This window comes from Calliopsis andreniformis, unplaced genomic scaffold (genome assembly GCF_051401765.1).
Source record: "Calliopsis andreniformis isolate RMS-2024a unplaced genomic scaffold, iyCalAndr_principal scaffold0004, whole genome shotgun sequence".
Lineage (NCBI taxonomy): Eukaryota > Metazoa > Arthropoda > Insecta > Hymenoptera > Andrenidae > Calliopsis > Calliopsis andreniformis.
The window spans coordinates 21,097,977-21,111,329 of NW_027480424.1; positions in this window are offsets into that span (position 1 = coordinate 21,097,977).

Consider the following 13,353-nt stretch of genomic DNA (forward strand, 5'->3'; position numbering starts at 1 on the left):
GACCAACGCCCTAGGGTGAAGCCTAGCTTGCTCGGAAAGTAGAAATGACCATAAGTTTCATACTGGTTGCAATTATTCGTTTTATACGGTGGAAAAGCTGTTGTATTTATATCGTATTTTATGCTCCTGGCGTTGACTTCCTGGGCCGTAACTATTCGGTCTGGCGGAGCAACGCCCTGGAGTGAAACCTAGGTTGCAGGGAACGTAGAAATGGCCATCACTTTCAAACTGGTTGCAATTATTCCTGATATATGATGGAAACACTGTTGTACCTTTTTTGCATTGTATGGTTCGGACGTTGACTTCTAAGGCCCTAACTATGCAATCTGTTGGAGCAACGCCCTAGGGTGAAGCCTAGGTTGCTCGGAAAGTAGAAATGACCATAAGTTTCATACTGGTTGCAATTATTCGTTTTATACGATGGAAAAACTGTTGTTTTTATATCGTATTTTATGCTTCTGGCTTTGACTTCTAAGGCACTATCTATTCGATCTGGTGGAGCAGCGCTCTAGAGCGAAGCCTAAGTTGCCCGGAACGTAGAATTGGCCATCGCTTTCAAAGTGGTTGCAATTATTCCAGTTATATGATGGAAACACTGTTGTATTTTTCTTGCATTTTATGGTTCGGGCGTTGAATTCTAAGGTCCTAACTATTCAATCTGTTGGAGCAACGCCCTCGGGTGAAGCCTAGGTTGCTCGGAAAGTAGAAATGACCATAAGTTTCATACTGGTTGCAATTATTCGTTTTATACGATGGAAAAACTGTTGTATTTATATTGTATTTTATGCTTCTGGCGTTGACTTCTAAGGCCCTAGCTGTTCGATCTAGTGGAGCAACGCCCTAGAGTGAAGCCGAGGTTGCCCGGAAAGGACAAATGACCATCACTTTCAAACTGGTTGCAATTAATCCTGTTATACGATGGAAGAACTGTTGTATCTTTATTACATTTTATGCTTCTGGCGTTCACTTCTTAGGCCCTAACTATTCGATCTGGTGGAACAACGGCCTAGGGTGAAGCCTAGCTTGCCCGGAACGTAGAAATGACCATTACTTTCACACTGTTTGCAATTATTCCTTTTATACGATGGAAAAGCTGTTGTATTTATATCGTATTTTATGCTTCTGGCGTTCACTTCTTAGGCCCTAACTATTCGATCTGGTGGAACAACGGCCTAGGGTGAAGCCTAGCTTGCCCGGAACGTAGAAATGACCATTACTTTCACACTGTTTGCAATTATTCCTTTTATACGATGGAAAAGCTGTTGTATTTATATCGTATTTTATGCTTCTGGCGTTTACTTCTAAGGACCTAACTATTCGATCTGGTGGAGCAACGCCCTAGAGTGTATCCTAGGTTGCTCGGAATGTAGAAATGACCATAACTTTCACACTGGTTGCAATTTTTCGTTTTATTCGATGGAAACGCTGTTGTATTTATATCGTATTTTATGCTTCTGGCGTTGACATCTTATGCCGTAACTATTCGGTCTGGTGGAGCAACGCCCTGGAGTGAAACCTAGGTTGCAGGGAACGTAGAATTGGCCATCACTTTCAAACTGGTTGCAATTATTCCTGTTATATGATGGAAACACTGTTGTACTTTTTTGCATGTTATGGTTCGGGCGTTGACTTCTAAGGCCCTAGCTATTCAATCTGTTGGAGCAACGTCCTAGGGTGAAGCCTACGTTGCTCGGAAAGTAGAAATGACCATAAGTTTCATACTGGTTGCAATTACTCGTTTTATACGATGGAAAAACTGTTGTATTTATATTGTATTTTATGCTTCTGGCGTTGACTTCTAAGGCACTAACTATTCGATCTGGTGGAGCAACGCCCTAGAGTGAAGCCTAGGTTGCCCGGAACGTAGAAATGACCATCACTTTCAAACTGGTAGCACTTAATCCTGTTATACGATGGAAAAACTGTTGTATTTTTGTTGCATTTTATGCTTCGGGCATTGACTTCTAAGGCCCTATCTATTCAATCTGTTGGAGCAACGCCCTAGAGTGAAGCCTAGGTTGCCCGGAAAGTAGAAATGACCATAACTTTCATACTGGTTGCAATTATTCGTTTTATATGATGGAAAAACTGTTGTATTTATATTGTATTTTATGCTTCTGGCGTTCCCTTCTTAGGCCCTAACTATTCGATCTGGTGGAACAACGGCCTAGGGTGAAGCCTAGGTTGCCCGGAACGTAGAAATAACCATAACTTATACACTGGTAGCAATTATTCGTTTTATACTGTGGAAAAACTGTTGTATTTATATTGTATTTTATGCTTCTGGCGTTGACTTCTAAGGCACTAACTATTCGATCTGGTGGAGCGACGCCCTAGAGTGAAGCCTAGGTTGACCGGAACGTAGAATTGGCCATCGCTTTCAAACTGGTTGCAATTATTCCTGTTATATGACTGATACACTGTTGTATTTTTATTGCATTTTATGCTTCGGGCGTTGACTTCTAAGGCCCTAACTATTCAATCTGTTGGACCAACGCCCTAGGGTGAAGCCTAGCTTGCTCGGAAAGTAGAAGTGACCATAAGTTTCATACTGGTTGCAATTATTCGTTTTATACGGTGGAAAAGCTGTTGTATTTATATCGTATTTTATGCTTCTGGCGTTGACTTCCTGGGCCGTAACTATTCGGTCTGGTGGAGCAACGGCCTCTAGTGAAACCTAGGTTGCCCGGAACGTAGAATTGGCCATCACTTTCAAACTGGTTGCAATTATTCCTGTTATATGATGGAAACACTGTTGTATTTTTTTTGCATTTTATGGTTCGGGCGTTGACTTCTAAGGACCTAACTATTCAGTCTGTTGAAGCAACGCCCTAGGGTGAAGCCCAGGTTGCTCGGAAAGTAGAAATGACCATAAGTTTCATACTGGTTGCAGTTATTTGTTTTATACGATGGAAAAGCTGTTGTATTTATATTGTATTTTATGCTTCTGGCGTTGACTTCTAAGGCACTAACTATTCGATCTGGTGGAGCAACGCCCTAGAGTGAAGCCTAGGTTGCCCGGAACGTAGAATTGGCCATCACTTTCAAACTGGTTGCAATTATTCCTGTTATACGACGGATACACTCTTGTATTTTTATTGCATTTTATGCTTCGGGCGTTGACTTCTAAGGCCCTAACTATTCAATCTGTTGGAGCAACGCCCTAGGGTGAAGCCTAGCTTGCTCGGAAAGTAGAAATGACCATAAGTTTCATACTGGTTGCAATTATTCGTTTTACACGATGGAAAGACTGTTGTATTTATATCGTATTTTATGCTTCTGGCGTTGACTTCTAGGGCACTATCTATTCGATCTGGTGGAGCAACGCCCTAGAGCGAAGCCTAGGTTGCCCGGAACGTAGAATTGGCCATCACTTTCAAACTGGTTGCAATTATTCCTGTTATATGATGGAAACACTGTTGTATTTTTTTTGCATTTTATGGTTCGGGCGTTGACTTCTAAGGTCCTAACTATTCAATCTGTTGGACCAACGCCCTAGGGTGAAGCCTGGCTTGCTCGGAAAGTAGAAATGACCATAAGTTTCATACTGGTTGCAATTATTCGTTTTATACGATGTAAAAGCTGATGTATTTATATCGTATTTTATGGTTCTGGCGTTGACTTCTTAGGCCGTAACTATTCGGTCTGGTGGAGCAACGCGCTGGAGTGAAACCTAGGTTGCCGGGAACGTAGAATTGGCCATCACTTTCAAACTTGTTGCAATTATTCCTGATATATGATGGAAACACTGTTGTATCTTTTTTGCATTTTATGGTTCGGGCGTTGACTTCTAAGGCCCTAACTATGCAATCTGTTGGAGCAACGCCCTAGGGTGAAGCCTAGGTTGCTCGGGAAGTAGAAATGACCATAAGTTTCATACTGGTTGCAATTATTCGTTTTATACGATAGAAAAACTGTTGTATTTATATCGTATTTTATGCTTCTGGCGTTGACTTCTAAGGCACTATCTATTCGATCTGGTGGAGCAACGCCCTAGAGCGAAGCCTAAGTTGCCCGGAACGTAGAATTGGCCATCACTTTCAAACTGGTTGCAATTATTCCTGTTATATGATGGAAACACTGTTGTATTTTTCTTGCATTTTATGGTTCGGGCGTTGAATTCTAAGGTCCTAACTATTCAATCTGTTGGACCAACGCCCTAGGGTGAAGCCTGGCTTGCTCGGAAAGTGGAAATGACCATAAGTTTCATACTGGTTGCAATTATTCGTTTTATACGATGGAAAAACTGTTGTATTTATATTGTATTTTATGCTTCTGGCGTTGACTTCTAAGGCCCTAGCTGTTCGATCTAGTGGAGCAACGCCCTAGAGTGAAGCCGAGGTTGCCCGGAAAGGAGAAATGACCATCACTTTCAAACTGGTTGCAATTAATCCTTTTATACGATGGAAAAGCTGTTGTATTTATATCGTCTTTTATGCTTCTGGCGTTTACTTCTAAGGACCTAACTATTCGATCTGGTGGAGCAACGCCCTAGAGTGAAGCCTAGGTTGCTCGCAATGTAGAAATGTCCATAACTTTCACACTGCTTGCAATTATTCGTTTTATACGATGGAAACACTGCTGTATTTTTTTTGCATTTTATGGTTCGGTCGTTGACTTCTAAGGCCGTAACTATTCTATCCGTTGGAGCAACGCCCAAGGGTGAAGCCTAGGTTGCTCGGAAAGTAGAAATGACCATAAGTTTCATTCTGGTTGCAATTATTCGTTTTATACGATGGAAAAACTGTTGTATTTATATTGTATTTTATGCTTCTGGCGTTGATTTCTAAGGCACTAACGATTCGATCTGTTGGAGCGACGCCCTAGAGTGAAGCCTAGGTTGCCCGGAACGTAGAATTGGCCATCACTTTCAAACTGGTTGCAATTATTCCTGTTATATGAGGGAAACACTGTTGTATTTTTTTTCATTTTATAGTTCGGGCGTTGACTTCTAAGGCCCTAACTATTCAATCTGTTGGAGCAACGCCCTGGGGTGAAGCCTAGCTTGCTCGGAAAGTAGAAATGACCATAAGTTTCATACTGGTTGCAATTGTTCGTTTTATACGATGGAAAATCTGTTGTATTTATATCGTATTTTATGCTTCTGGCGTTGACTTCTTAGGCCGTAACTATTCGGTCTGGTGGAGCAACGCCCTGGAGTGAAACCTAGGTTGCCCGGAACGTAGAATTGGCCATCACTTTCAAACTGGTTGCAATTATTCCTGATATATGATGGAAACACTGATGTATTTTTTTTGCATTTTATGGTTCTGGCGTTGACTTCTAAGGCCCTAACTGTTCAATCCGTTGGACCAACGCCCTAGGGTGAAGCCTAGGTTGCTCGGAAAGTAGAAATGTCCATTAGTTTCATACTGGTTGCAATTACTCGTTTTATACGATGGAAAAACTGTTGTATTTATATTGTATTTTATGCTTCTGGCGTTGACTTCTAAGGCACTATCTATTCGATCTGGTGGAGCAACGCAATAGAGTGATGCCTAGGCTGCCCGGAACGTAGAAATGACCATCACTTTCAAACTGGTTGCAATTATTCCTGATATATGATGGAAAAACTGTTGTATTTTTATTGCATTTTATGCTTCGGGCATTGACTTCTGAGGCCCTAACTATTCAATCTGTTGGAGCACCGCCCTAGGGTGAAGCCTAGGTTGCCCGGAAAGTAGAAATGACCATAGCTTACATACTGGTTGCAATTATTCGTTTTATATGATGGAAAAATTGTTGTAGTTATATTGTATTTTATGCTTCTGGCGTTCCCTTCTTAGTCCCGAACCATTCGATCTGGTGGAACAACGGCCTAGGGTGAAGCCTAGTTTGCCCGGAACGTAGAAATACCCATAGCTTTCATACTGGATGCAATTATTCGTTTTGTATGATGGAAAAACTGTTGTATTTTTTTTGCATTTTATGGTTCGGGCGTTGACTTCGAATGCCCTAACTATTCAATCTGTTGGAGCAACGCCCTAGGGTGAAGCCTAGGTTGCTCGGACAGTAGAAATGTCCATAAGTTTCATACTGGTTGCAATTATTCGTTTTATACGATGGAAAAACTGTTGTATTTATATTTTATTTTATACATCTGGCGTTGACTTCTAAGGTACTAACTATTCGATCTAGTGGAGCAACGCCCTAGAGTGAAGCCTATGTTGCCCGGAACGTAGAAATGACCATCACTTTCAAACTGGTTGCAATTATTCGTTTTATACGATGGAAAAACTGTTGTATTTATATTGTATTTTATACATCTGGCGTTGACTTCTAAGGTACTAACTATTCGATCTAGTGGAGCAAGGCCCTAGAGTGAAGCCTATGTTGCCCGGAACGTAGAAATGACCATCACTTTCAAACAGGTTGCCTTTATTCCTGTTATATGATTGAAAAACCGTTGTATTTTTATTGCATTTTACGCTTCGGGCATTGACTTCTAAGGCCCTAACTATTCAATCTGTTGGAGCAACGCCCTAGAGTGAAGCCTAGGTTGCCTGGAACGTAGAAATGACCATCCCTTTCACACGGGTTGCAATTATTCCTGTTATAGGATGGAAAGACTGTTGTATTTATATTGTACTTTATGCTTCTGGCGTTCACTTCCTAGGCCCTAACTATTCGATCTGGTCGAACAACGCCCTCGGGTGAAGCCTAGGTTGCCCGGAACGTAGAAATGACCATAACTTTTACACTGGTAGCAATTATTCGTTTTATACTATGGAAAAGCTGTTCAATTTATTTTGTATTTAATGCTTCAGGCGTTGACTTCTAAGGCCCTAACTGTTTGATCTGGAGGAGCAACGCCCTAGAGTGAAGCCTAGGTTGCCCGGAACGTAGAAATGACCATAACCTTCAGACTGGATGCTATTATTCGTTTTATACGATGGAAAGACTGTTATATTTATATTGCATTTTATGCTTCTGGCGTTGACTTCTTAGGACCTAACTATTCGATCTGGTGGATGAACGCCATAGAGTGACGCCTAGGTTGCCCGGAACGTAGAAATGACCATAACTTTCACACTGGTGGCAATTATTCGTTTTATACGATGGAAAAGTTGTTGTATTTATATTGCATTTTATGCCTCTGGCGTTGACTTCTTAGGCCGTAACTATTCGATCTGGTGGAGCAACGCCCTGGAGTGAAACCTAGGTTGCCCGGAACGTAGAATTGGCCATCACTTTCAAACTGGTTGCAATTGTTCCTGTTATATGATGGAAACACTGTTGTATTTTTATTGCATTTTATGGTTCTGGCGTTCACTTCTTAGGCCCTAACTATTCGATCTGGTGGAACAACGTCCTAGGGTGAAGCCTAGGTTGCCCGGAACGTAGAAATGACCATTACTTTCACACTGTTTGCAATTATTCCTTTTATACGATGGTAAAGCTGTTGTATTTATATCGTACTTTATGCTTCTGGCGTTTACTTCTAAGGACCTAACTATTCGATCTGGTGGAGCAATGCCCTAGAGTGAAGCCTAGGTTGCTCGGAATGTAGAAATGACCATAACTTTCACACTGGTAGCAATTATTCGTTTTATACAATGGAAAACCTGTTCTATTTATTTTGTATTTTATGTTTCGGGCGCAGACTTCTAAGGCCCTAACTATTCCATCTGGTGGAACAACGCCCTAGGGTGAAACCTAGGTTGCGCGGAACGTAGAAATGACCACAACTTTCACACTGGTAGCAATTATTCGTTTTATACGATGGAAAAACTGTTTTATTTATTTTGTATTTTATGCTTGTGGCGTTGACTTCTAAGGCCCTAACTATTCGATCTGGTGGAGCAACGCCCTAGAGTGAAGCCTAGGTTGCCCGGAACGGAGAAACGACCATAACTTTCACACCGGTAGCAATTATTCGTTTTATACGATGGAAAAATCTGTTCTATTTATTCTGTATTTTATGCTTCGGGCGTTGACTTCTAAGGCCCTAACTATTCAATCTGTTGGTGCAACGACCAAAGGTGAATCCTATGTTGCCCGGAAAGTAGAAATGACGTTAACTTTCATACTGGTTGCAATTATTCGTTTTATACGATGGAAAAACTGTTTTATTTATTTTGTATTTTCTGCTTCGGGCGTTGACTTCTAAGGCCCTAACTATTCGATCTGGTGGGGCAACGCCCTAGAGTGAAGCCCAGGTTGCCCGGAACGTAGAAATGACCATAACTTTCACACTGGTTGCAATTATTCGCTTTATACGATGGAAAAGCTGTGGCATCTTTATTGTATTTTATTCATCTGGGGTTGACTTCTAAGGCCCTAACTATTCGATCTGGTGGAGCAACGCCCTTGAGTGAAGCCTATGTTGCCCGGAAAGTAGAAATGACCATAACTATCACCCTGGTTACAATTATTCGTTTAATATGATGGAAAAACTGTTGTATTTATATAGCGTTTTATGCTTCTGGCGTTGACTTCTTAGTCCCTAGCTATTCCATCTGGTGGAACAACGCCCTCGGGTGAAGCCTAGGTTGCCTGGAACGTAGAAATGACCATCACTTTCACACGGGTTGCAATTATTCCTGTTATCGGATGGAAAGACTGTTGTACTTTTATTGTATTTTATACTTCAGGCGTTGACTTCTAAGGCCCTAGCTATTCGATCTGGTCGAGCAACGCCCTAGAGTGAAGCCTAGGTTGCTCGGGAAGTAGAAATGACCATAAGTTTCATACTGGTTGCAATTATTCGTTTTATACGATGGAAAAGCTGTTGTATTTATATCGTATTTTATGCTTCTGGCGTTGACTTCTAAGGACCTAACTATTCGATCTGATGGAGCAACGCACTAGAGTGAAGCCTAGCTTGCGCGGAACGTAGAAATGACCATAACGTTCACACTGGTAGCAATTATTCGTTTGATACAATGGAAAAACTGTTCTATTTATTTTGTATTTTATGCTTCGGGCGTTGACTTCTAAGGCCCTAACTATTCAATCTGTTGGTGCAACGACCAAGGGTGAAGCCTATGTTGCCCGGAAAGTAGAAATAACGTTAACTTTCATACTGGTTGCAATTATTCATTTTATACGATGGAAAAACTGTTTTATTTATTTTGTATTTTATGCTTCGGGCGTTGACTTCTAAGGCCCTAACTATTCGATCTGGTGGCGCTACGCCCTAGAGTGAAGCCTAGGTTGCCCGGAACGTAGAAATGACCATAACTTCCACACTGGTTGCAATTATTCGTTTTATACGATGGAAAAGCTGTTGTATTTATATCGTATTTTATGCTTCTGGCGTTGACTTCTAAGGCCCTAGCTATTTGATTTGGTGGAGCAACGCCAGAGAGTGGGGCCTAGGTTGCCCGGTAGATAGGAATGACCATTACTTTCACACTGTTTGCAAATATACATTATATACGATGGAAAATCTGTTGTATTTATGTTGTATTTTATTCTTCTGGCGTTGACTTCTAAGGCCCTAGCTATTCGATTTGGTGGAGCAACGCCCTAGAGTGAAGCCAAGGTTGCTCGGAACGGAGAAATGACCATAACTTTCACACCGGTGTCAATTATTCGTTTTATACGATGGAAAGACTGTTCTATTTATTTTGTATTTTATGCTTCGGGCGTTGACTTATAAGGTCCTAACTATTCAATCTGTTGGTGCAACGACCAAGGGTGAAGCCTATGTTGCCCGGAAAGTAGAAATAACGTTAACTTTCATACTGGTTGCAATTATTCATTTTATACGATGGAAAAACTGTTTTATTTATTTTGTATTTTATGCTTCGGGCGTTGACTTCTAAGGCCCTAACTATTCGATCTGGTGGCGCAACGCCCTAGAGTGAAGCCTAGGTTGCCCGCAACGTAGAAATGACCATAACTTTCACACTGGTTGCAATTATTCGTTTTATACGTTGGAAAATCTGTGGCATCTTTATTGAATTTTATTCATCTGGGGTTGACTTCTAAGGCCGTAGCTATTAGATGTGGTGGAGCAACGCCCTAGAGTGACGCCTAGGTTGCCCGGAACGTAGAAATGACCATTACTTTCATAATGTTTGCAATTATTCATTTTATACGATGGAAAAGCTTTTGTGCTTATATTGTATTTTATTCTTCTGGCGTTGACTTCTTAGGCCCTAATTATTCGATCTGGTGGAACAACGCCCTAGAGTGAAGACTAGGTGGCCCGGAACGTAGAATTGGCCATCACTTTCAAACTGGTTGCAATTGTTCCTGTTATATGATGGAAACACTGTTGTATTTTTATTGCATTTTATGGTTCTGGCGTTCACTTCTTAGGAGCTAACTATTCGATATGGTGGAGCAACGCCCTAGAGAGAAGCCTAGGATGCCCCGAACGTAGAATTGGCCATCACTTTCAAACTGGTTGCAATTATTCCTGTTATATGATGGAAACACTGTTGTACTTTTATTGTATTTTATGCTTCAGGCGTAGGCTTCTTAATCCGTAGCTATTCGATAAGGTGGAGCAACGCCCTAGAGTGAATCCTAGGTTGCTCGGAACGGAGAAATGACCATAACTTTCACACCGGTGGCAATTATTCGTTTTATACGATGGAAAAACTGTTCTATTTATTTTGTATTTTATGCTTCGGGCGTTGACTTCTAAGGCCCTAACTATTCGATCTGGTGGCGCAACGCCCTAGAGTGAAGCCTAGGTTGCCCGGAACGTAGAAATGACCATTACTTTCACACTGTTTGCAAATATACATTATATACGATGGAAAATCTGTTGTATTTGTGTTGTATTTTATGCTTCTGGCGTTGACTTCTTAGGCCCTAACTATTTGATCTGGTGGAGCACCGCCCTAGAGTGAAGCCTAGGTTGCCCGGAACGTAGAAAAGACCATTACCTTCACACTGGTTGCAATTATTCGTTTTATACGATGGAAAAACAGTTCTATTTATTTTGTATTTTATGCTTCGGGCGTTGACTTCTAAAGCCCTAATTATTCGATCTGGTGGAACAACGCCCTAGAGTGAAGACTAGGTTGCCCGGAACATGGAAATGACCATTACTTTCGCACTGTTTGCAGTTATTCCTGTTATACGACGGAAAAACTTTTGCATCTTTATTGTATTTTATGCTTCTGGAGTTGACTTCTAAGGCCCTAGCTATTTGATTTGGTGGAGCAACGCCCTAGAGTGAAGCCTAGGTTGCCCGGAACGGAGAAATGACCATAACTTTCTCACCGGTAGCAATTATTCGTTTTATACGATGCAAAAATCTGTTCTATTTATTCTGTATTTTATGCTTCGGGCGTTGACTTCTAAGGCCCTAACAATTCAATCTGTTGGTGCAACGACCAAGGGTGAATCCTATGTTGCCCGGAAAGTAGAAATGACGTTAACTTTCATACTGGTTGCAATTATTCGTTTTATACGATGGAAAAACTGTTTTATTTATTTTGTATTTTATGCTTCGGGCGTTGACTTCTAAGGCCCTAACTATTCGATCTGGTGGGGCAACGCCCTAGAGTGAAGACCAGGTTGCACGGAACGTAGAAATGACCATAACTTTCACACCGGTGGCAATTATTCGTTTTATACGATGGAAAAACTGTTCTATTTATTTTGTATTTTATGCTTCGGGCGTTGACTTCTAAGGCCCTAACTATTCGATCTGGTGGCGCAACGCCCTAGAGTGAAGCCTAGGTTGCCCGGAACGTAGAAATGACCATTACTTTCACACTGTTTGCAAATATACATTATATACGATGGAAAATCTGTTGTATTTGTGTTGTATTTTATGCTTCTGGCGTTGACTTCTTAGGCCCTAACTATTCGATTTGGTGGAGCAACGCCCTAGAGTGAAGCCAAGGTTGCTCGGAACGGAGAAATGACCATAACTTTCACACCGGTGTCAATTATTCGTTTTATACGATGGAAAAACTGTTCTATTTATTTTGTATTTTATGCTTCGGGCGTTGACTTATAAGGTCCTAACTATTCAATCTGTTGGTGCAACGACCAAGGGTGAAGCCTATGTTGCCCGGAAAGTAGAAATAACGTTAACTTTCATACTGGTTGCAATTATTCATTTTATACGATGGAAAAACTGTTTTATTTATTTTGTATTTTATGCTTCGGGCGTTGACTTCTAAGGCCCTAACTATTCGATCTGGTGGCGCAACGCCCTAGAGTGAAGCCTAGGTTGCCCGCAACGTAGAAATGACCATAACTTTCACACTGGTTGCAATTATTCGTTTTATACGTTGGAAAATCTGTGGCATCTTTATTGAATTTTATTCATCTGGGGTTGACTTCTAAGGCCGTAGCTATTCGATCTGGTGGAACAACGTCCTAGGGTGAAGCCTAGGTTGCCCGGAACGTAGAAATGACCATTACTTTCACACTGTTTGCAATTATTCCTTTTATACGATGGTAAAGCTGTTGTATTTATATCGTACTTTATGCTTCTGGCGTTTACTTCTAAGGACCTAACTATTCGATCTGGTGGAGCAATGCCCTAGAGTGAAGCCTAGGTTGCTCGGAATGTAGAAATGACCATAACTTTCACACTGGTAGCAATTATTCGTTTTATACAATGGAAAACCTGTTCTATTTATTTTGTATTTTATGTTTCGGGCGCAGACTTCTAAGGCCCTAACTATTCCATCTGGTGGAACAACGCCCTAGGGTGAAACCTAGGTTGCGCGGAACGTAGAAATGACCACAACTTTCACACTGGTAGCAATTATTCGTTTTATACGATGGAAAAACTGTTTTATTTATTTTGTATTTTATGCTTGTGGCGTTGACTTCTAAGGCCCTAACTATTCGATCTGGTGGAGCAACGCCCTAGAGTGAAGCCTAGATTGCCCGGAACGGAGAAACGACCATAACTTTCACACCGGTAGCAATTATTCGTTTTATACGATGGAAAAATCTGTTCTATTTATTCTGTATTTTATGCTTCGGGCGTTGACTTCTAAGGCCCTAACTATTCAATCTGTTGGTGCAACGACCAAAGGTGAATCCTATGTTGCCCGGAAAGTAGAAATGACGTTAACTTTCATACTGGTTGCAATTATTCGTTTTATACGATGGAAAAACTGTTTTATTTATTTTGTATTTTATGCTTCGGGCGTTGACTTCTAAGGCCCTAACTATTCGATCTGGTGGGGCAACGCCCTAGAGTGAAGCCCAGGTTGCCCGGAACGTAGAAATGACCATAACTTTCACACTGGTTGCAATTATTCGCTTTATACGATGGAAAAGCTGTGGCATCTTTATTGTATTTTATTCATCTGGGGTTGACTTCTAAGGCCCTAACTATTCGATCTGGTGGAGCAACGCCCTTGAGTGAAGCCTATGTTGCCCGGAAAGTAGAAATGACCATAACTATCACCCTGGTTACAA